This window comes from Protopterus annectens, chromosome 7.part0, assembly GCF_019279795.1.
Source record: "Protopterus annectens isolate FY-2018-M chromosome 7.part0, PAN1.0, whole genome shotgun sequence".
Lineage (NCBI taxonomy): Eukaryota > Metazoa > Chordata > Ceratodontiformes > Protopteridae > Protopterus > Protopterus annectens.
In genome coordinates, this window is record NC_056739.1 from 1,267,658,644 (window position 1) to 1,267,683,509 (window position 24,866).

The 24,866-nt window shown below is 40.1% G+C and overlaps 1 protein-coding gene across 2 annotated transcripts in view; it reads left to right on the top strand.

The window, feature by feature from the left end:
- IQCH (IQ motif containing H) overlaps window positions 1-24,866 on the top strand; it is a 4,045,691-nt gene that overhangs the window by 1,165,475 nt on the left and 2,855,350 nt on the right. The gene's annotated exons all lie outside the window — the stretch shown is intronic.

The following is a 24,866-nucleotide window of genomic DNA, read 5'->3' on the forward strand; positions in this document are numbered from 1 at the left end:
ATAGTCAGCCTTCCCCAGACCAGAGTACATTCACTGTGCTTGACAACCCTACAAGTTCTTTACCACCCAAAACCACCAGAGGTTGATCCTGCATCTTTTTGGTTTCATGACATTTATGTTTAGTATGATTTCTCTAGCAAGATATTTCATGAGAGTCCTACAAGGGACCTTATCAGTGCAATGGACACAATCTGTCCACCCTCTACATGCAAAGATTCTGATTACACAGGTATGCAGAAACCACATCACCTGATGGGTAACCTCCCCACTGGTGACAAAGGGCCGTCCTTTCCAGATGGATCCTCCTATAGCAACGGTAACCACAGACGCATCCTTTTTAGGGTGGGGGAGATTTTGAAGGGAAGATGGTCCAAGGTACATAGTTGATGATAGAGGCCAGTCTTCACATCATTATCTTGGAGATGAGGGTGGCCCTCCTAATACTGCAAGTATGTCAGAACCTACTCCCCAAGGGTGGGATATCTTTTCAAACAGACAAACAAGACTGTTGTATGGTACATCAACAAACAAAGAGGAACCCATTCTTATCCTCTTTGTCAAGAAGAAATGAGGGTTTATCAGTGGGTGATGTCTTCACAATGCTTTTCAACTGCAGTGGAGATCCTGGGGATTTCCAGTGTACTTGCAGACAAATTGAGCAGAACACTTCAACTGGCTCATGAGTGGTCCCTCAACCCTGCAGTGGCACAAGCAATTTTTAGCTGCTGGGGCCAATCTGTCTGTGACCTCTTTGTCTTCTGTCTAAACAACAAATGCAGTAGGTACTTTACCCTGATTTCCCCACAGGGAGAGTCACTGAGGGTGCTCTGGTCCAAAACTGGCCGTCGGAGCTCCTATACGCTTTTCCCCTGTTACTTCTAATAAAAAAGTTCATACAGAAAACCAGACTTTGCAAGGCCAGAGTTATCCACATTGCACCCTTTATGTCCTGATAGACTTGGTTCCCCTTCCTGTGGCCTCTTCTAGTACATTCTCCATAGATGTTGGATCAGTATCCAGCTCTCGTATTCCATCTCTCTGGACTGCCTCCTCTGGATCAGATGTCTATGATGTTAACCGCATGGTACCTCCAATTTTAACCTCAGCCACAGATTCCAGGCTTCCTTCTGCATTAGTCAGCATTTTGCCTGCTTCTCAGAATCCATCTACTAGGAAAGTTTATCACAGCAAAGGGAACAGATTTTCAGTTTGTGTCTTTTTCCAAGGGAATAGACCATTTTTCAGCACCTATACCCTCTGTACTTGAATATCTGTCTGATCTCTTTAACAAAGGCTCCAGTTTTGCAACTATAAAGATTAAATTTGTGACTATTTCCACTTTCCATGTTGGTGTTAAAGATTCATCCATTGTATTCCTTAAGATCTCAAAAGCTTTTCTTAGGGGTACCTTTCTGTTGAAACCTCACATTAGGGACTCAGCACCTCCATGGGATATTACCATTCTTTTAGAAGCTCTAACACAACCCCCCTTTGAGCCTGCAAATAAGTTGGATTAAAAATTAAAATTTCTCTTCTGGAAAACTATCTTTCTAGTTCCAGTAGCATCAGCCAGATGAATCTCAGAATTACAAGCCCTTTCATCAAAGCCTCCATATCTGTTTTTCACAAGGACAGCGTTTGCCTCAGAACTAATTTAGTTTGTATCCCTAAGGTGGCATCTGACATTAAGTTAAATCAATCTCAGTGTTTTTTTCCAAAATACTCTAACAAGGGAGAATATCTCCTTTATTTATTAGATTTTCACAGACAGCTCAGATTCTCTATTCACAGGACAAAGGACTTCAGAAAAGATGACTAATTCATTTCCTTTGCTAAGCCAAAATTAGGAAAAGCAGTTTCTAAAATAAATCTTTCCAGATGGCTTTCAGATTGTATCTCCTTTATATATCATTAGAAAAAACAAGAGCAGTTTCTATTTCTGCAGCCTTCAATACAGGATTATTAGTTAATAATATTTGTGCAGCAACTACCTTGCAACAGTTCACACCTTTGTATCCCACTATAAGTTGGATGAACAGTCAAGATCACAGTTCTCATTTGGTTCCGCCATACTCAGGAATGTCCTTCCCTGATAGTACCCACTTGACACTGGTATTCCGTTCCAAATGTTTGAATGGACAAAAATAGATACCAATGGATATGAAAGGTATGTACTTCCCACCCCCTTCCAAATTGTTACCTTTGGCTTCTAGATGACCAAGTGGAGAATGCTCCCTGTGTGAGCACAGTCTCATTAGATATATATATACATATATATATATATATATATATATATATATATATATATATATATATATATATATACATACACACACACACACACAAAAAAAAAACAGTTTACACCTATACAGGCGCAAACTTAGTCTGAGTATCTGTCGATCAACCTAGAGAATTATGGATAGGGGAAGAGTCAGAGCTCTGGAACTGATAAACTTGAGATTGGCGCTGAGGTTGGATCATGTTAGATGCAACCAGCCACATGTTTGAAGCAGAAGAAAATGAGACACCATGGATTTAACATTATGTTAAGTACATAACTTTCATTTTTGAATTTCTTCAACAGTTGTATAATGACCATGATTATTTTCTGGCAGTTGACATGAAACAGCATGATGTTATAAGTGCTAGATTATGTTAGACAAGCTTATTTTTTTTTTTCATTGAACCAATGACTTCGGTCTTAGACATTAGCATTTCAACCATGGTTATATAGCTACGTGTATCTAAGTTCTTTCAGTTTTGTCCAACATGGCTTCCTATCAAAGTGTGAGACCTGACACAGTGAGTCCCATCATACTGAGAATTAAATTGTGATTCTGGTAAAAAAAAAAAAGAATTTTAAAACTCACATCCTTAAGGATCAAACTTTAGGATTAAGGAAACATCCTTAAGGCATTGTTGTGGGGGGGGGGGCTGCATCCCACAGCCCTGACACTAATGTATACTAACTTTGAGAATGCTGTACCTCAAACTAGGAGGGATACTGTGAGATACCTCATTATGGACTTTGTAATCTCATTTGCACTTTTAGTCTTATTGTTCCAAGAATGGCAGTTATGGCCCTTGGACTTTCAGTGGGGACTGTCCTTCACAGTGAAATTATGGATAGTCGAAAACTAAATGGGGTTACTATATATTTTATCAGTTGGATCTGTATTTAGTTAAAGTTTAGACAACAGTGTGTTCATATACTTGGCCATTTCTCAGACTGAATTACAGTGCAGTTTGATGTACTACTGGGATCACTCCAGGGCGTGGTTCTATTCTGTATACGTTCTTGTTTTTATCTTCCAACTAAAAATAATTGTTGAACATTAAAGTATGTTGATAACTAAAAGTGTTGTATTTTTCTGATGTTTGAATTTTGCAAGTTACCTGGAAACCCACCACTAAGAAACTTTAACTTTTAGATATCTAATGGTAAAGATGTACCTTCAGGTGTCAAGCCAAGAACTTATGAACCCTGTAGGTAGAACTAAATAAATGCAAGGTTATTTGTCTGATTTGCTCAGCATAAGACTGCTTTATTTTTCCATTAATGCATTTTGTCTCGTCTTCTTGTCTCACTTGGAAACCTCATCTGAACTATCTTCATATTGCTAAATTGTTTTTGAAGATAGCAGTCCTTCCTAAACCCTTAAGGAAGAATGTATGCTCTCTTCTGATATAAAATGTTTGTTTTAGAAAAATTGGCAAGGGCTCCATTTGAAATGGCTTATACTGATTCCCTGAAATTCTTAGCCTGGAAAATATACTTTGGATATAAGGGTACTGTAGTTGATGTTCTTAATTCAGTTGCAACTTTGTTCTATCTTCCATTGAAAGAAAGTGGTCCCTGCCGTTCCATCTTTTAAGCCATACATAATGTCAGACATTGCTTTTTACCAGATGATTCAAATGACATCAATTTCCTTCATCCTCAGAATCTTGGTGCAGGAAGTGTGCATTGTATGGATCCTCACAGACAGCTTTGGACTTCTTGGAAATCAAATCAAATGTTTTTTTTTTTTTGTTTTCTTTGCTTCTTGTCAATTATGTGTCCCGTTCAAGCAATGAGCTGTTTTTAAATGGCTTGCAACTTGTACTGTTTTTTTTTTTGCTATGACTTGGTCAGAAAGCCTTTTTATTTTATTTTTATTTTATTCTCATTTTGGTTACTAGTGAGAGCACTGATCATGTAATGATAATTTCCTAGCTCACTTTGGATTACAGTGACAAAGTTGCAGCAAGACATCAAGAAACTATAATATAACAGGAATGGAGTAAATAATATATAGGCATCACTGTAAAAGTACAGTAATCTTATACAGTGAAGCTTTGATGTGTAATGACAGTTTGAAGAAGTAATATATACCAGCAAGTTCTACTGAGTCTACTGCCTTTTTAGAGGGGTCTCAATAGTCTGTGAAGTGTTGATCTGATCCTCTGTTCACATAATCATAAAGCACTAGAAGTTGAGTTGTCAGTCTAAAACAAGTTGCGATTTTGCTATAGCAGTTATTCAAGGTTTGCTAGCTAATTAGTAGCTTTTCCCCACTTATTGGTTGCATAGTTTGCTATTCTATGAATAAACTCAGACTGTAATAAGTAAATGGAAAAGAAATGTTAACAGCGGTATGAATCTCTCACTAAAACAATAAATAACTGACTATACTTCTGGTATTAACCCCATCCATCATTATTTCTATTTCTGCTAAGGTTATTATACTTCCATTATATTGTGTTGTATTGTCCTGGACCTTGCTGTAGTGAAATGAGTGTTTGTGGTCTCTGCTTATGGAGCTAACTGTTTATCAAGGCTAATATTCAGGAAGAGGCTTACATTGAGTTTGGCTGTTGGAATTCTTGACAACTATCACCTTAACTTTGCAGAGTTCATGTAGATGCTCCCAGTTCTGCATCTCACAAATTTTTATTTGTTCCAAATATTTAGCATTTCTAATATTTAGACTAGAATGGACCCCATTCCTAAGTTGGGGTAAGATTAAAGTTTATGAAATTTAAATTAGTTAGAGTCTTTGATGCTTGCTAAAATGCTCTTTTCTGCTCCTGCAATGTACCCAGATGGTTCTATTTCTAAATTTCGAAGTTTCAAAACTTTGCATTTCTTATGGTCAAGACCATAAGATCGAAGTTTTGAAATACTGAAATGTAAAATATATATATATATATATATATATATATATGTGTGTGTGTGTGTGTGTGTATTATGTTTTTGCATGGGGGCAAGCCCCTCTGCACCCTCCATACCCCCCTGCTAATTAAGTAATACCAACTCCAAGATTGATTGCACTACAGTGAGAAAAACAGTAAATACACTGTTCTGCACTGTACAGCAATCTCCACTTAAATGGTTGAAAGTTTCAAAACTTCAGTCTTATGGTCTCAACCATAAGAAAGTCAAAGTTTTGAAACTTTAAAATTTAGAAGTAGACCCACCTAGATTTACCTCCTTCTGTAGTTCATGTGGAATTACCTATACTGGCAACATATTTAAGTATCCTTGAAATTTATTTTTAATTGGCTTTATTGTTCTCACTACTATTGGAAGTATCTGGGTTTCTTTATTCCACATCTCTGGTTTCTGTCTGAATACTCTAGTATTTCATAACTTAATGACTGTCAGTACACTGGACACTATAATCACTAGGTGTAGCTACTACAATGATTAGTGGCACTTTTGTCCTTTTTTTCTTTGATTACAGCATCTGAATGCTTATAATCCCATTTATCTGATCCCAACTTTTGGGTCTGGAGCTGCTTGTTGGATCTGATTCGACAAGGCTATGGCTCCTAGCCTCAAGTTCCTTTAAGAATTTTCCCTTTTTCTGTCTCCCAGATTACATTTCCTTCCATCCTGTTCATACTCCAGTTTGTGTAGTAGGTAAGTTTTCCTTCATTAAAAGTGTCAGTGGCACTTCAGGTAGCACACTCACCTTTGGTGCAGAAGAGTATGGGTTCTATTCCCATAGCAGGTAAATGAACTCCTGACACTGCAGTGCAGCAAAATGGGGCTGCTGCTGTCCTGTGTGTGTCATCCTTCAGATGAGATGTTAATTTGAGGCAACATCTGCTTGAATTGGTAGTAGCTCAGGAAGTATTTTTACTTTATTAGTACTATATATTGGCATACATAATTTCCTAACTTTCTCACTTGTATTATATTTCATTATTGCCCATAAGATTTCATGCTCGATTGTGTCAAATGCCTTATTAAGGTCACCTATCATGATTTTCGCTTCCTCTTTTCTGTTTGTCATATCATCCACAATTTCTCTAACTATAATTAATAATTCTTGACAACCCTTCTCTTTTATACTATATATGTTGTCTTCCATAACATTTTGCATTTTTTAAACAAAAAACATCTTTGTTAAATTATCATGTATGACATAGTCAGTGTTATATTTATGTAAATGAAAATAAACCATAGTGGCACAATCTCAGTTGCAAACATTATACATTACAAACTGTGCCGACACAACTGTAGCTACAAACATTATACATCACTTTTAATATATCTGGTTATTGTTAGTCAGCCATTAAATAGCTTATTCAAATTCTGCGTTCTTTTAAAGCTCATTCTTCCTCTGGATGTATTGATCCCACATTTCCCATTTTTCCTATGTAATTTGTTCCTACCCAGTTGTTTTATCTGTGTTACTATCTTTGCTACTTCAAGTAAAGTTGGTTTAGACTTTGATTTCCATTTTCTAGTAATTGCTTTTTTGGCAGCCATCATAATTAGACTCGGCAAGGCCTTCGTAGGTCTAGGCAATTCCAATTCTGTATAGTAGTTCAAAAAATCATTTCCCAATTTGTTCAGCTAGCATCTCAACAGAGCACTCTGCAGGGAATCTTTAGAATCTGCCAACTCATTACACTCCCAGAAAATATGTTCCCAGTTGCATCTTTCTTACCCATTATACCTCTAACATTTGCTGTCTATGTGAGGAAAAATTCTTTGGAGTCTGCTTGAGGTATAACAATACATATGTAAACACTTCCAAGCAAAGATCCTAAATATTCTAGATTTTGTTGCATATTTGGGAGACATACATATATCCCCCCATTGTTTCTTTGTGAATTGCTTATGCGATCTCTCTTCCCAATACTTCCTAACCTCCTCTGATTGATTCTTATAGCTATTGTTGCAATATTTTATATGCTCTGCTAATTATTCCTTTCTCAACAGCAACTTCTGTTCTAGATTCTACTAAAAAACTCTGCCATTGCTAGTCTTTTGTTTAGGACCCCCCCCCCTATTTCTTTTTTTGCCTATACTCTGATATCAATCCTTGATGGGGAAGGCAATTTCTAAGCTGCAGTCCAAATAAGTTCCTGGCGTCTTCCCATTCTATTACTTTTCCCTCTCTAGTTATTTGCTCCTAATTCCTTGGTTCCTTTGCCAGTTTTCTCAAATATATATTCCAGACCCCTCTTGCCTATTGTCTGCATCTCTAATTGCAGTCATCCCTATTGGCAGAAACTCCTTTCTTCATTCCTGTGTTGGCTTAATTCTTAAAATACTTTCTGCTACTTTATGAATATAACATTCTGTATGATTATTGTTGTTCTCCTTAAAGGTTTGCATCCAAAATCGCAGTCTTTCCTTGTTTCTTGAGCTTCCTCCCTGTTTCATCATCATATATTTCCACTTTGAATTATAGTTTTCTGCTTGTGCTATGTATAGGAACCTTAACTGTGTTCCAATGAAACACCCCTTCACTTCGGAAAATCCCAATCTGCCCTGTTCTATTGGAAGAATAAGCTTATCCCACTTGACTCTTGCTGTCTTTCCCTCCTAAATAAAAAGTTTCAGCTCATTATTAGTTGCTATCCACAACTTCTTCTCTGGTTGATAAAAGGATGCCTAACCTGTGTATAGGACTAAAGGGACTAAAAACATTTTAACTGCTTGTATCTTACTATTGATATCCATATAACATAGCTTCCATTTTCTTAGTTTTTGTATTATCTTTTGTTTAGTCTCTTCCCACATATCCTTAACTGTCACACCATTATCTGTTTTAATCCATACTCCTAAATACTTAATTTTATCATGGCCCCATAAGTATGAATATTGCTGAACCAATTTGTATGTGGGTACATAATTTACTGCTATTCCTTTTGTTTTAGCTTCATTAATTTTGTATCCCTAAAAGATTTGAAGCTGTCTCAATATGTTCCACAGCACTGTAATGTCCCTTTCTGGTTTGTCAGGTATAAAAGAATGTCATCTGCAAATAGAGTCAGCTTTTCTTGACATAATATTTTCCAGCTCTGTTTCAAATCTCTTTTGTATTATTTTCATAAAGATCTTATAATCATTATTATCTGTCTGCAGTTGTTTAATTGCCTTCAATCCTCCTTCCATATGAATTTAAATATTCCACTACGTAATTCTTTATATATAAAACCGTCATTTAACCATTCATTCTAAAGCTTTATTTATTTATTTATTTTGCATACCCTATTCCATCTGGGCCTGCAGCTGAATCTATATTTACCTGCCCTAATACTTTAACTTATTTAAATAAATCTAATTTTTCAACTCTTTATTCTCTTTTTCTGTTAAGTTTTTTACTTTTAATATTTTTTTCTTTAAACATTTCTTGTACATATTGTACTACACTTTTCAGAATTTTTCCTGAGTTCTTTTTCTCCTTTTACATTTTTTATTTATCTTATTAGATTACCATCTTCCTTTACTAATCTGCTTACTTACTCAATACTTCTCTTTTTTCCTTATAAAAATATCTTTGCTTATATATCAGTTTTTATATTTTTATTGATTTATTTCATATAATTCTGTTTCTTTGTCAAAGTACTTTCTGTCAGTATGTTGTAAATCTTCCAATGCCTCATTATACATTCTTTTATATTTTTCTTTCTCTACTTTCTCACATCATATTGCCAGTGTAAAAAAATATATTTTCCTTAAATATAGGTTCATAGATTAGTACTAGATTAACTGCTCTTGTGGGCCATTTTATACCTAGCCAATTACCCCATGTGAGTATCAAATCCTGCACCTTGTGTCTGTAATGTAAATGCCTTAACTATTATGCCAGCCTCCCAGTATCACCCACCATTCAGACCAATTTTAATAAAATGTTCTCAAAGTAATATGCTCTTTCCATAACTATATTACTAACTGTTTTTCTTCTTCATTCCTTGCCTTCTTATTTATCCTTTTTATTCCTTTGCCTATTTTTATATATTCCATGTTTTCCTTTATCTCTAGCCATTTTTTCAGATAATAAGAAAATCCTGTTTCAACTACCTCTCCTTCTCCTATAGCTAAACATATTCTGATGCTATAAAATAATCTGTTTGTTGTATACATACCCCTTTTGTAAGTCCATGAAATTTTATCTCAGAGTTTTAACTTACCACATCTTATAGCTTCTAACATTTTTCTTATATTGTCTCTTTTCTTTTTACGCTGGTCTCTTAAATCACAGTTAAAATCTCCTGTTATTATAATATTCATATTTATCACTACATAGTCTAAAATCTGAAGAAATAAGCTTTCCCTTTCTTTGCAATTAGAATAAACATATGAAGTTATAATTCTATATACATGTTCATTCCATTTTAAATCTAGAATGGCTTCTCTTTCCATTTTTGCTAACGTTACATCTAATATCTTTACTTTATTTCTACAGAATATGGCTATTCCAGAACATCTCTCATTTCCTAAATTCCAAATGATCTTTCCTTCCAAGAGTTTCTCTGTTTGTAATATTTCTTTGTTAAAATCTTGTGATGTTATGTAGTCCAATTGCGCCTACATTCTTACCCGTGGGTTCGGAGCCGAATGTCAGCTCCAACTCGGCCAAAACTTTTCTAGCTCAAAGTCTTTCTATTGGCTGGGCTAAGATGGTATCCCATGCTGCACTGCTGTATATCCCCAGATCTCATTTGCCACTCGTGTAGCTCGAACGTGGTCTCGCTCTTGGTTGTGGCTAAGTACCCTTTTTTCTTCATTATTAGAGAATTGGTTGCAAACAAAAAGCTATTTTAATAGCTATTGTATGTTCTGGTCTTGTATGGGTGAAAAAGTTTGTGTTTGATCGTTTTTTTCTGTGGTATCCCACTAGCTGTTCCAACGGGTTAGGCCCATTTCAGTTAGAGGACCTAGTCTGTCCCTTGCTTCCTTGTGTTATTTCTTTTTACAGGTCTAAAACCGTTTAAATTAGAGGTTTTAGTCTTCCCCTCCTATGTTGTGCCAAGGGATTGTTTTAGTTAGAGATCTTGAGGTTCTCGTTTGTGGTAGTGTTTTTCCCACCTTGTGACTGTTTTACCGTTGGTACTGTTGTCAGTTATTTTTGTCTTTGGTGCTTTGTTGTAGCTAACTATGTCCAAAGATTCTAAGGAGCACAAGCCCTTGGCCTTCAAGAAATGCTCTAGGTGCAGCTATAACATGTCCATTACCGACGGACATTCTGTCTGTGTGTATTGTCTGGGAGCAATCCATCTCCAGGAGTCGTGCAGTTTCTGTCATGCATTTAGTCCAAGAGTTTTTCAGGAAAGGAAGAATAAGTTGATTTTGAAGGGACTTCTGAAACCCTCCTTCGAGGAGCGTCTGGAAACTGCTTGCAGCTCCAAGACAAAAATCTTCGAAATCTAAAAAGAGATTTCCAGCTCCATCAGTCTCCTCGGAGCCACCGGAGAAAATAGCAAAGTCTGCTTCGACGTCCTTGGGGGCCTCAGGAAGTGTCTGTGGTTATGGAATCGGCATCGGCTCCAATCATTTTGGAACCTATTTGGAGCTGATCGCCTGGAATTAGGCCAGCATCACCTCCTCACAGGTCCCCATCGGAGAGGAGGTCTCGATCTCCCTCTCTATACTCTAAATCCTCCAGGACCTTATCAGATGTGGACGTCGATAGAGTGGTGCAGAGACTCCTTCAGTCACCAGTTTTGGCAAAATTGTCGGCTCCGGAACCCATCCTTCAACCTGCTTTGATACTTCCTCCTCCGAGCATATCTTAGATTTCGGAGCCAGAGTGCTTGGCTCCATGTGATGTCCCTAGGTCGGTTCCGACAGCTCCTCCTGGCTTATTAGTGCCGACGTCAGCTCCGACCCATCGGCGCCGTCCACGGGATTCAGGACTCAGGATTCTTCGGTTGGACCCGAGGGAGAGGCTTCGGGACACCTGTCGGTGCCTAGTCTCCCTCTCGGTGCTTCGGCGTGGGGACGTCTGACTCCTGTCATGGTTTCGGAGGCTGGTCACTCCTCGGACTCAGGGGGACCGGCCTTTGAGGCCATGCAGAGTGCACTGGCCAGGTCGTCAGCGGCATCATGCGGGTCAATCACTCTGTCCCCTACTACACTGGTGCAGGTCTCTGGTCACCATCTATCTCTAGACAGTGGAGCCCCAAGGCCTCAGGGTACCCCCATGAGTGGTCGCCACATTTCTGAGGGCCCCTCAGAGTCCTTGCCTGAGGAGCCACCCAGAAAGAAGACGTGCAAGAGGAAGCACATAGATTCCCAGGATGAGTCTCTCACATCAGACACTGACCTCGAGGAATTGGAGGGGTCCCCCAAGTCATCCTCTGAGGATGTTTCTTTCCCTGACATCCTAGAGATTTTGAAAGAAAGAAGTGACTGGCCATCCAAAGCCCCCTCCGAGGAGGAGTCGGTCTTCATGAAGGCCTTTGGTGCTCAGCCCTCCGCCTCCCGGTTATCTCCACCCTTCGATGAGCTTCTGGATTTGGTCTGTCGAAGGGTGTGGGAGACTCCTGACTCTGTGGAACCAGTCCCCAGGAGACCCAATAAATTTTTGTCTGCTCCTCCTAGTAAGGAATTTCTGTCCAAGGGAGTCCCTGTGGATGCCATGGTGGTGGCAGCGGCCACTCAGAAGGAATTAGCCAAGACTTCTTCCACCATCCATCCTCCTAACAAGGAGTCTAGGACCATGGACCGGTACGGGAAGCATACCCTTTCTTCCGCGAACTATACCTTACAGTCACTGAATTATTTATCTCACTTTACACGGCTCCAGAGAGATCTCCTCAAGGAGCTTGGAAATACTCTCATGGGTAACGTTTCTGAGGCGGTGACCCAGACGGTTAATGCTCAGATGTCTACCCTCAGTTCCATCGTTAACTCCTCCATGAGGCTGATCTCATATGCAGCCAATGGAGTGAGTAGGGCAGTGAGTTCAGGAGTTGTTCTTAGGAGACAGGCCTGGATGTGCCTTTGTCATTTCGCGGAGGTCTTCAAGTCTTCATTCACCGACGCTCCTTTCGATGGTTTCTCTTTGTTCGGAACCAAGGTGAAAGACACCCTCACCAGGTGCGAGCAGGAGGGAAAAACTCTGTCTGCTGTAGGAGTCCATTTTTGCCTTCCCTCTAGGCCTTATCCCAAGGCCCAGAGGGGTGGCAAAATGTGGTTCAAGAAATCATAGAGGTTTTTTTCCTGGTGCACAATGTGAATCCCCCTCCAGAGGCAGAGGAGGGGGTGGTTATTCAGGGAGAGGCCACCCTAGAGGCAGAGGTGGCCCCCGCAACTTGGGAGACCGCGATTCCTTTTGTGGTTCTCCCTACCACCGCTCCTGATGGGAGGCCTGAATGTGCATTTCCAGAGCCAGTCAGGGGTTGAATCTCGTTGTACCTGGAGGCCTGGCAACACATCACCCAGGACCAATGGGTTCTACAAATAATTTCCGGAGGATATGTCATCCCCTTCTCGTCAGATTCCCCCTCCAATCAAGAAAATCCCAGATGTTCCACCCAATCAAAGGGATTATGCAGCTTCAGAAGTTTCAAAGCTGCTAGAAAAAGGAGCCATCCAACATGTCCCCTCAGACCAGTTCGGATTAGGGACTTAGTCAAGATTCTTTTTGGTGCCGAAAAAGACAGGGGACCTGAGACCCATATTAGATCTCAGCCAATTGAACATCCACATGCAAAAGTCCAAGTTCCGAATGGTCACATTGCAGTCTATTCTCCCATTGTTGGGAAAAGAAGTGTGGATGTGCTCCATTGACCTCAAGGATGCTTACTACCACATCAAGATGTACAGGGCATCCAGAAGTCACCTACGCTTCTGGCTGGGGGCCAGTCATTTTTAGTTTCGAGCCCCGCCCTTTGGTCTCACCACAGCCCCCAGGGTGTTTACCAAATGCATGGCAGTGGTGACTGCTCACTTGAGACGTCAGGGATTCCAAGTGTTTCCATATCTGGACGACTGGCTCCTTACTGCCACCACCAGGCATCTACTAATTCTGACCAGGAACACTACTATAAACCTATGTCAACAGCTGGGCATCACATTGAACTGGGAAAAATCTTCCTTGTTGCCCTCACAGCGTGTCACTTTTATAGGCACAGAGCTAGACACCACCCTCATGCGGACGTTTCTACCACAGGAAAGAATCAGAGTCCTACAAGAACAAGTTCATGCCTTGCTTCCCCTGAGAAGAGCAAAAGCAAGATGGGTCCTCCAACTATTAGGGACAATGGCTGTGATGATTATGTTAGTCCCTCTGGCAAGGTTACATATGAGACTCCTTCAGTGGCTACTTTTTGCCCAGTGGTCTCTCCAACGTCTTCCACTTTCTTACCCTATTCTACTTATGGACAGGTGCAATTGGTGGCTTTGCACCAACAACCTGAATGCAGAAAAACCCTTCGTTCCTGCATCCCCGATTGCCACGGTAACCACGGATGCCTGGGGTGGGCATTATCTAGGTAGGACAGTCCAAGGCACGTGGCAAGAGCACGAGATGCATCTGCATATCAATGTCCTGGAGATGAGAGCTGTGTTACTAGCATTGCAAGCACTTCAGAACTTTCTTCCTCTCGGGACTATTGCAATCCACTCAGACAATATGTCAGTGGTGTGGTATCTGAACAAGCAGGGAGGAACCAAGTCCTATCCCCTTTGCAGAGAGGCCATGTGAGTGTGGCAGTGGGCAGTGTCTTCCCAATGTTTTCTGGTGGCAATGCACATTCCAGGGAAGTCCAACGTGATCGCAGACAGGCTAAGCAGAGCTACTCTGATGCCTTACGAGTGGTCCCTGAACTGTCAAGTTGCGGAACAGATCTTCCGCAGGTGGGTTCAGCCTTGCTGCGACCTCTTTGCCAGCCCCCTCATTGCCAAATGCAGCAGCTGCTTCACGTTGATCCCCCCTCAGGGGGAAGTCACTCAGGGATGCTCTAGTCCACAATTGGCCCTCCGGTCTACTATATGCCTTCCCTCCGGTTCCCTTGCTGTCAAAGGTTATTCAGAAAGCGCAAGCCTTGGGAAGCAGAATGATTCTGATTGCTCCACACTGGCCTCATCAAATTTGGTTCCCCTTTCTCCATCCCTATCTCATGGACGCTCCTTGGATTCTGAACCCACAACCAGACTTACTGACACACATGTCAGGGCAGCCCCATCCCTCTCTTTGGACCCTCCAGTTGACAGCCTGGCTACTCCACTTCCATCATTAGTTAGGCCTCATCATTTTTCACCGGAGTTGGTTCATATTTTATCTTCCTCTCATAAGCCCTCCACCAGGAAGATTTACTACAGTAAATGGAAGAGGTTTTCAATCTGGGCTCATACCCAAATGATTGACCCTTACACCGCTCCAATTTCATCTGTATTGGAGTTCTTGTCAATGCTCTTTAACCAGGGTTCAGCGGCCACAACCATTAAAGTCCGATTGGCGGTGATTTCTACCTTTCATGTCGCAAACAAACCTAGTCTGATGGCTCATAGACCCTGTAAGGGTTTTCTGAAGGGCACTCTGTTACTTCGTCCTCCGGTATCGGCACCTGTCATGCCTTGGGATTTAAACTTTGTTCTACAGGCTCTTACTTCATCCCCCTTTGAGCCTGCAGCCACTTGTGATTTAAAATTCTTAACTTGGAAGACTGTCTTTTTAGTAGCCATCACGTCAGCCAGGCGCATTTCAGAGCTTCAAGCCTTATCAGTCAAACCCCCTTATTTGATTTTTCATAAGGACAGGGTTTCTCTCAGACCCAACCCTTCCTTTCTTCCCAAAGTGGCATCAATCAGTAACCTTAATCAATCTATTGAGTTGCCAGTGTTTTTTCCCCAGTTCTCAAACAAGGCAGAATTTAAATTTCATCAGTTGGATGTACACAGACAATTACGTTTTTATCTGCACAGACCTAAAGACCTCAGAAAATCTGATCAGTTGTTTGTTTCCTTTTCGGAAAACAGAATTGGGTCTCCTGTCTCCAAAGTCATGCTGTCCAGGTAGATCTCCAGTTGCATTTCTTTAATTTATTCCTCAGGGGGTAAAGATTTACCATTCCTGGTGAAGGCTCACTCTACTTGGTCTGTATCTACATCTACAGCCTATCAGGCCAGATTGTCTATGGATGATATTTGTGCTGCGGCTACTTGGGCATCTCCTCACACCTTTGTTACTCATTACAAGTTGGATGTGGTATCTAGGGGCAAGTCTTCCTTTGGTTCCACAGTGCTCAGGAGTATTTTCCCCTGAGCCTCCCAGGATTTAGGTGCTAGGGACGCTGTCCCACGGGTAAGAATGTAGGCAAGATTGGACTACGTAACATCAAGAAGTTATGTACTCACCATAACGTTCGATGTATGTAGTCCATCTTACCTCACATTCTTACTTTCCCCCCTCCTTCCCCCTTCCAGGAGGATCTGGAGGTTAGGTCTGGTTTCAGAGCTCCCTTCATTCTTGATTTGTTCTTCCTTTCCTTGGGTGTTGTTATGCATGGAGAATGAATGCTGGTGTTCGCAGCAAACTAGATCTGGGGATATAGAGCAGTGCAGCATGGGATACCATCTTAGCGCAGCCAATAGAAAGACTTTGAGCTAGAAAAGTTTTGGCCAAGTCAGAGCCGACATTCGGCTCCGAACCCACGAGTAAGAATGTGAGGCAAGATGGACTACATACATTGAACGTTATGGTGAGTACATGACTTCTTGTTTTCTAATATAATTACATTTGCATCACATGTATTATACTACTCCAAAATTGCTGTTCTTCTTACTGTGTTCTTAATACTATTCACATTTACAGAAAGCACTCTAAAATTTTAATTTTCCCTTAGATTCATGGTTTCATAAGTTCATGGCTAATTGCTAGGCTATCTTTCTTAATAGGCCATTCTAAGCTTAACCAATTTCCTTCCCAAAGGTGAGAATCAAACAATGTTTCTAGTGTCTGTGAGTCAAACACCTTAACTGTTATACCAAGCTTCAGTGTTTAGCTTTATATGTTCTTTTTCTTCCATTTTCTTTTTTTTTTCCTTCGTACTCATCCCTTTAAATTTTCTTTTTCTGTCTTTTACCACTAAAATTCTTTGTTTCCCTTTTGTTACCTCACAAATTATGTCTTCATCACTTATTTCAGAACCTCCTATGTCCTCTCTATTATTTTTTTCTCATCTAATTTTTCTTCTGTTTTTACTACTTTCAAAATTTCTTCTTTGTTCATTTTCTTCTGTTTCTTTTTTTATTTTTCCTTACTGTTGTTTTAATTTTTGCAATCCATCCATAAATGTCCAATTTTGTTACATTTATAACATTTCAATTTACATTTTTTTTGTATCCTGTCCCATTTTCCCACAAATGTAACATTTTCTTTTGTCAGTTACTTATCAGTTGTCCTTTTTTCCCATACACACACACACACACACACACACACACACACACACACACACACACACACACACACACACACAAATATGTTTTGGGTTGTCTCCAGTATTTTACAACACCCCTATTCCCTCCATATTAATCATACTTGGTATATGTATCATTTTCCCTTTCTATTATTAACACAATAATACAGTCCCAGCCACCAGTCCATAAACCCCCTTTTTCATAAATGTTTGCAATGTTCAGTACTTTAAATAAAGCTTGCAAATGTCCTTTCAAAGTCTCTCTTCCTACCTCTGTTCGAAATTGTATGTGAATCTTCTTTTTTGTTTCCCTGTAAAATGCTTTTATCACATATAGATTCCTTGGGTTATAGTCTTTCTTTTTTTCATATTCTCCAAAATAATATTAGATTGAAAAAGTCTCAAATAAAATGTCAGAAAATGTCTCTGTTAGTAAGAATAAGTGCTCTTATCTCATGTGTTTTTTATACCCAAAGGAGCTATTAAATTGTCTCACAATTTCATACCTGTCAATTTCTTTGTCTTCTTTACTTTGAGTCCTTACCATGTACTTCTGTTTTTAATTTTCTTCTGCATTCTTTTCTGATACTCTGCCTTTGCCTTATTTATGCTTTCTCTGTATATGTTTTCATTTCCATCTCACCACTATACTTCAAGATTGTCTATGCATCCTCCTTTTACATTTTCTCCATGGTATTCCCACAGGAAACATCTCCTTAATTTTCTGGCTCACTCTGTACCACCATTTCTGTAAGTAAATCATCCTGCATCCCTCCCAACTGGAGGGTTGTAATTTTAAAGCCATCATTTGCTGACTCATCTGAGTCATCTCCATCAAACAGGTTTATTTGAAACATTTCCTCAGAATCCTGCACACATTCTACAGTCTTGATATTTTCTTTCACCACCCCATCATCTCTTATCTGCCTCCCTGTTTCTCCACGCCACTTCTGCACCTGAAACGGAAATAAGATGTGCTCCTCTAAAATGGGTCCCACTCAGGAATGGCCTTAGGTCAACTGGTGCCCTAGGCAAAAGGGCTCCACGGCGCCCCCATCACACCACCCGGTGCCCCCATTCTGGTCTACCTACACCAAATAAATACAGGAAAAGCGCCCCTACTAGAACGGCGCCCTAGGCGACCGCCTAGTTGGCCTATGCCTAAGGCCGGCTATGGTCCCACTCACAGCAATGACAACTAAGGTTTCCTGATGCCCTGTCAGAATGTCTCCTAGTACTATGAAATACCACCTGACCTCTCTCCTGAATAGAAGTCAGTGGCCTATTGTGACTAATCTGTTCAACAAAGAATAAATAAATAAAAATGTATGCAATTTTCTGTATATTTTTTGCATCTTAATTTTTGTTGTGTGGCGTCCTTCTTTGGAAATTTGGTAGTTGTAGCAGTTATTAGCCATTTAATAGTTAGTGTTTTCTCTTGTTTTACTTCATCTGTTTAGGTATGGGTCCACTGTTAATATAGAAACACTTATTTATTTTATTAACTTTGCAAGTCTGACTTGGAACAAACCAATTTTCAGTGGAGACCTGGGGAGAAATGCTCCAGACAAAAGTCTTTGTATTGTATACATAATGCATAATATTATATTAATTATTATTAATATTAACTATATCTCTCTATCTATATATATATGTATATATATATATATATATATATATAATTAATATTTCTGTTATTTCTCTGTTTTAACTCCCTTGTAGGTGAATTTTGTTTATTATTTCAGCAGATAAGCAGGATAAGAGCAAAAAGCCCTTGGAGAGGAGCTTTCACAAAGGTCACCATAAAATCCCATCCTAGGATGCTTGCAACCTTTGTGTTCTGTGCCTAGGGCAGGAACATATCATAACAGACTGCTCAAATTTGCAAGGCTTTTCAGTCAAAATCACTTTTTGACTGGCCCAGTAAACTTAGGGACTCCTACATCTGCTCAAACCCCACCTGTTCAAAATCAAACAACTTGAAGCCATGGGCTTGAGTGGCTGTTTCCCCATCCACCCACCTGGCTGAGCACCTTCTCAAACTTGAACATGAGTTCATGGATGAAACTGCAGTAACTGTTAGATGTCATCAAGATGTTTTTGGAGAACTAGTAAGTGGGAAAGGAAACAGGGAGGGGGATTTTAGGTTTGGGAAGTGATCAAGAGTTGGCTCAGAGTTAGCGGTGGAGAGTAGTCGGGAGTTGGCTCAGAGTTAAAGTTAGTGAGCGAATGGGATTTGATTTTTAGAGTTAGGGTTCGAGGAGGGATAGTTAGCTTAATGGTAGTATATGAGAATCAGGTAGTGGAATTTAGGACAGTTGTCAATCTGAGCAAATGACAGCAGGGAAGTGTGTTGTTAGCTAATGGTATGTGGGCACTTGTAGTAGACCTATAAACTCATTTAAAAAGGTCTCCTACCCTTGTATCCAGGGTAGTTACAAATCAGAAGTCTAAGAAAGAAAAGATGGATGATTCATTTTACTCTTTGACATCTGAAGTGTCTAGATTGGATCCAGAAACTCAGCCTCCTACTGCTAAAGGGTTTCCCTGCACCTCTCCTCTCTCAAAACCAATTATTATAATTCCTAACAAGTCTCCTAAGTGTACTACAGTAAGCATTCATCCAAGAGAGAATTACTTCAATTTCTGTCAAGGCCACCTTCTAATTCCTGTCTTAAGAGCTGTCAACTTTCTTCAGATGTATTGATGAGTTAGATTGGAAAGGTATAAAGAGATGCATTATTAAGAGTCAAATTGAATTGGGCATCATCCCATCCCCCCAGTTTCAAGGGTAGATCAAACCGATCCTTCTTTCCCTTTGTTGGATCCTTCCATGGTTTGCATTGTGGATCTGGTGGTTTCAGAGCTGAGTTAACCTGTGGAGTCTATGTGCCTGTAACCAATCAAGACTTGTCTCTTGGACTGTGTTCTAACTCAACCAATTCACTTGGATGCTATGGCATTTGATGTTGAGCACATCTCTGAACTGAGTGGATGACACTGAGTCTTTGGCACTAGCATTGATGCCATTGTGGATGGCACCCTTTTCACTGTTGAAGACCACAGCCTTCCATGTTTCAGTTCTGTTCTCCTTCTTGGGGCCATCCAGATCATTGTTGTCAGGTGTGGATTTCTTGTGGTTATGTCAACTTTGGTTGGTGCAGACATGACTCTGGTACAATATCTAGAGTACCAGCTTATTCTGGATCAGCCTTCACCATCATGCTTCTCCAGCCAGAGCTTTGATTTAGCCCCAACAATGTCGACTCCATGCTGAGACAGCCTTCAGTCTGTATCTAAACTTGTTCATCAGCCTTCCTGTGCACAGAGCAGGGGCAATAGCCTCAAACAGCTTTTGCAGACTTTATTGGAATCATCTTAGAGTTGGATTTTTTTACCCCCAGCATTCCAAGAAAGAGGATGTGCAGAACAAGGCATATAGACTTACCTACCGAGTCTCTCGCCATAGACACTGACTTGGAGGATTGAGAGAATTCCTACAGTACCCCAGAGGATACCTCATTTGTCAAAAGACAAGAATTAAGATGAAACAGGGGGGATCTTAGCCCACAGATCCATCCTTTCAGAATGAGAATGTTGCTTGAGGTGTATTGCTCTGTACCTTCTACTTCCCTGGTGGTCCTTCCTACTGACCATCTCATTGACTTGTCTGCCGGGGGGGGGGGGGGGGCAGGAGTCTGAGTTCTTCAGTTTTATATTTAGAGATATAAATAAGATCATTCACTCTCTAAGAATAGACAACACTGGCTTAAGGGACCGCTGGTGACTGTAGCAGCACCCACTAGAAAGGAGCTCTTTGATAAAGCAGCATCTGTCAATCCATCCAAAAAGGAGTCCCAGGATGGGTAATGGACAAGAATGGCAAGTGAGCTCACGTCTTAGGGACCATTGTCTAGAGTATTAAACTATTCTATGCACATGAACCACTTCCAGAGGGATCTAGTAGAACAGGTCTTATTCTCTCTGTGGAGCCCCCCATAGTGGAGTCATGTAAACAGTTATATAATGTATTGGAGACAATGTTGAATATCTGCAACCTCTTAATGCAACTGGTGTAAAATGCAGCCAGTGGGACAGCTAAGGCAGTAGTACAGGCATCACTGTGAGACTCCAAGCCTGACCTTGTGTTTGGGACTTTATGGTTAACTTCATAGTATCCTTTACAAATGCTTGCTATGATGTTTATCCCTTTTTAGACCAGCTGCAAAGGAAAAATTATTGAGATGTGAGCAGGAAGGGAAGACTTTGTCACTGGAGTCATATTTGAGATTTCTCAGTGATCCATCTGTAAGAATCAAAAGTGATCCACTTCTTTAAGGTTTAAAAAGACCCAGTGTCAGTCCTTTGACTCATCCTCAGATAGGGGCAGCCATGGCAGAGGCAGCCCAAACAATGGATGCAGACTGAGAGGTCATGGAGGCCCACAGAATCAGCAATTTTGGAAACCATTTTTGGGCAAGCAAAATGAGCATCCCTGAAGGGTTACTTGGCTGCTCCCTTCCGGAGACATATGGGGTGCGCTCTCTCTCTCTCTTTATATATATATATATATATATATATATATATATATATATATATGTGTGTGTGTGTGTGTGTGTGTGTGTGTGTATATATATATATATACTATCCTTTGTGGGTAGACATTGCTCCCTATCAACAAAGAGTGACCAAAAAAAAAAAAGAAATTCTTTCTCTTTTAGGGGAAAAAAAGAGGAATCCAAGAGGTCCCACCAGACCAGGGTGGGTACAGAATCTATTGAAGATTATTTGTAATGCCTGAGAAAAACAAGTATCTCAGTTTTAGATCTCAGTGGCCTAAGCATTTTCATCAAGAAGGCCCCCTTCAGAATAATCACAGTGCACTTGATTTTCCCATCTCTGAAGGCAAATGAGTGGATGTCCTTGATAAATTTTCAGATTGCCTACCTCCACATCAGTATAACCAAGTCATCTAGGAAATTTCTATACCTCTGTCTGGGAGCCAATCATTGCCATTTCAGGGCACCACTTTGGTCTCACCATAGCTCCCTTAGTATTTATCAAGTGCAAGGTGGTAGTGCACCACAGCTGAGTCTCAAGGAAATCTGGATGTCTACATACTTTGATGATTGGCTTCTTGCTGCTACAATAAGGAAGTCTCTTATAAAAGTGAGAGATTACTTACTGCAGCCCTGCATGCCTTTAGGTATCTATGTAAACTATGAAAAATGGATTATAATCCATTGTCTTTATCATATGCCATCTGAATACCACCACATGTGTGGTCACCCTTCTTTTGGAACAAACTATGATTCTCAAGGCAACTGTTCTTTGTCTTTTGAATCAGCAGTCTCTCAGGGCACTACTGATGCTTGAAAATTCTGGGTCTCATGGTATCTTCTGTCATCATGGTTGGGTCCCTATGACATTATCACATGTGCTTTTTGTAATGATTACTAAGAGTCCAATGGTCCAAGTTACCAGATCGTCCTGCAACCCCATATGTTTGACACAACTATGCAGGTTTCACTTGAAATGGTAGATCAATTCTCCCACAATTTCAGAGTAAAGATCCATTGTTCTCTCCACTCTAGTGGCAATAACAGCCATGGAACCTCCTTCTTAGGTAGGGGGCATTTCTATATTGGTGGACGGTCCAAGGAATATGGGAACTATACAGAGGACAATATTTATATAAACATTCTGTAGATGAGCACAGTCCTTCCAGCTTTGCAGAAATTTTAATATCTTCTTCCTCCAGGTATGATTTCCAGTATATCCATAGTGTGATATCTCAACAAGCAAGCCCTTCCTCCTTTATTGAAAGAACATGAGAGTTTGGTAGTGGGTGATTGTCTCGTACCACTTTCTCATGGCAATGCATATTCCAGGAAAAACAAACTGCCTTCCTGACAGGCTCAGCTGGACAGTTCTAATGTCTCTGTAGTGATCTCGCAACCAAAGGGTCACTTTTCAGATTCTCGACCATTGGAGTGAGACTTGATACAATCTTTTCAATTCCCCAAGCAACACCAAATGCAGCAGCTCCATTCTTCTCTATGTTTTTCCTCCCTCTGCTCCTCATCTCCAAATTTCTACAGAAAGCAACAGTGTGCAAAGCCAGGCTAATTATCATTGCACCTTACTAGCAATGACAGATATGGTTTCCCTCACTTAGACTTCATCTGTTGAAGCTTCTTTGGCTTCTGAATTCCCATCAGGATCTCCTCTCCCATTCATCTGGTTAGTCTCACCTACACCTTCTTAATCTGAAATTAACTGCATGGCTTCTCCAGGTCCCATAATGGCCAAAAATGTACTTCTCTACCAGAACATAATTTGTATTATCTCAGCTTTTCAAAGAGAGTCCATCTGTAAGGTATACAAAAGTAGATTGAAACTTTTTTCTTCATGGCTTGCCACTTAGGATATTGATCTTTTTTAGCTTCTATTGCAGACATTCTATTTTTTTTTCTCTGAGTTTGATCAAGGGTCCCGTTATTCAACTGTAAAGGTTCATTTGAGTTTTATCTCAATAATCACTGTGTCCATGATGCCTATTCAGTTGCTTCCCACAAACTATGTATGCCATTGTTTTAAGGGAACCTTTGTATTTGTTTCCCCTCAGAAAGGATTCATTACCACCCCTGGGACCTTCATTTTGTTCTGGAAGCATTGACTAGATTTCCCCTTTGAGCCAGTTTCTTCTGCTTTGTAAAAATTTCTTTCCTGGAAGACCCTGTTTCTGATAGCAATAACATATGCAAAGAGAGTTTCAAGATTGCGAGTCTTGTCTTCTTATTCTTCATATTTGATTTTTTTTTACATGGATGTGATTTTAATTAAGGCTACCCCTTCATACCTATGAAGATAATATGAAATATTTGATATATTTGCCTGTCATCTTTCTCAAGCTTCACAATAAAGGGGAGTCACTAGTTCATACCTTGGATATCCATAAGCAGCTCAAAGTTTACATTCACAGAACAAAACCCTTTAGAAAATATGACCCGCTTGTTGTGTCCTTAGCCTCCAACAGATTGGGATGGAACATTCCTAAAATGACCCATTGCAGTTGACTATATTATTATATTTCCTTTGTATATTATTTACAAAATATGTCTCCTCTGAGCAAACCCAAAGTGAATTCTTCTAGGTCACTCGCTACTTACACAGCATTTTTTTTTTAGGAATTATTTCTTAAATGAGATCTACACTACAGCCTATCTGATATACCTTTATCAAGGATTGCAAATTGGACTTATCCTGATCTAGAGCATCCTTTGCAGGAACAATTTTGAAAGCTATCCTACCATGATGCCACCCAGGTGTTATGGTAGCTTGGGATTCTGACCCAGTGATGCGACTGAACAGACAGAATACTAAGGATGCAGAGATTATGTACTTGCCATAATGCTGGATCCTCTTCATCCTAGTCCATCTCATACAACATCCCTCCCTCCTTACAGTTCTTATTATACTGGGGACCCAATAGATATTCTGAAAGCTCTTATGTCAACATCTTCTCTTGAGAGCCATTTTTTTTTGCAAATGGCTGGCAAACTCAGTCTGAGGGGAGAAGACCCTGGGGAGGTTATGGGAAGGAAAATTCTTAAAGGAGCTCATGGCTAGGAGCTGTAGGATTGCCAAATCGGGTCCAACAAGCATCTCCAGTCCCAACAGTCATATCTGTTGGACTAGGATGAAAAGGATCCAGTACTATGATAAGTACATAGCCACTGTATTTCTTCTCTTTTATTGACTGTTGGCATTGGATGATCCCCCCATAATCACTAGATCTCCATTTGCAGTAATTCTTTGTGGTTCATGTCTCCAGTACTTTTCAGCTATGTGCGTGTTTTGGCACAGCCTTCATTGCTAAAGTTCTGCCACGTTGTATGTTTTTCAGTGCACAGGCCCTCAGCCATGAGTATATCATGGTCAGCTACAAGATGTTTAACTGTTTCTAGTTTTGCACTACAAAACCTGCATTTGTCTGTATTTCATACCTTTTTCTATAAACTGTGTAAACCAGTTGTACATAGTCCAATATCCTGGACTGACTTTATTAACCTTACATTTTTTTTGTTTTAAATTCACTTCTTAGACATTCATGCTTCAGATCTTGATCAACCTGTGGTTGTTCTTGTTCCAGCATTTCTCTATATTAGCCCTCTGTTAGGAATATTACCATATTCTATGTAGTCTCCAATGCC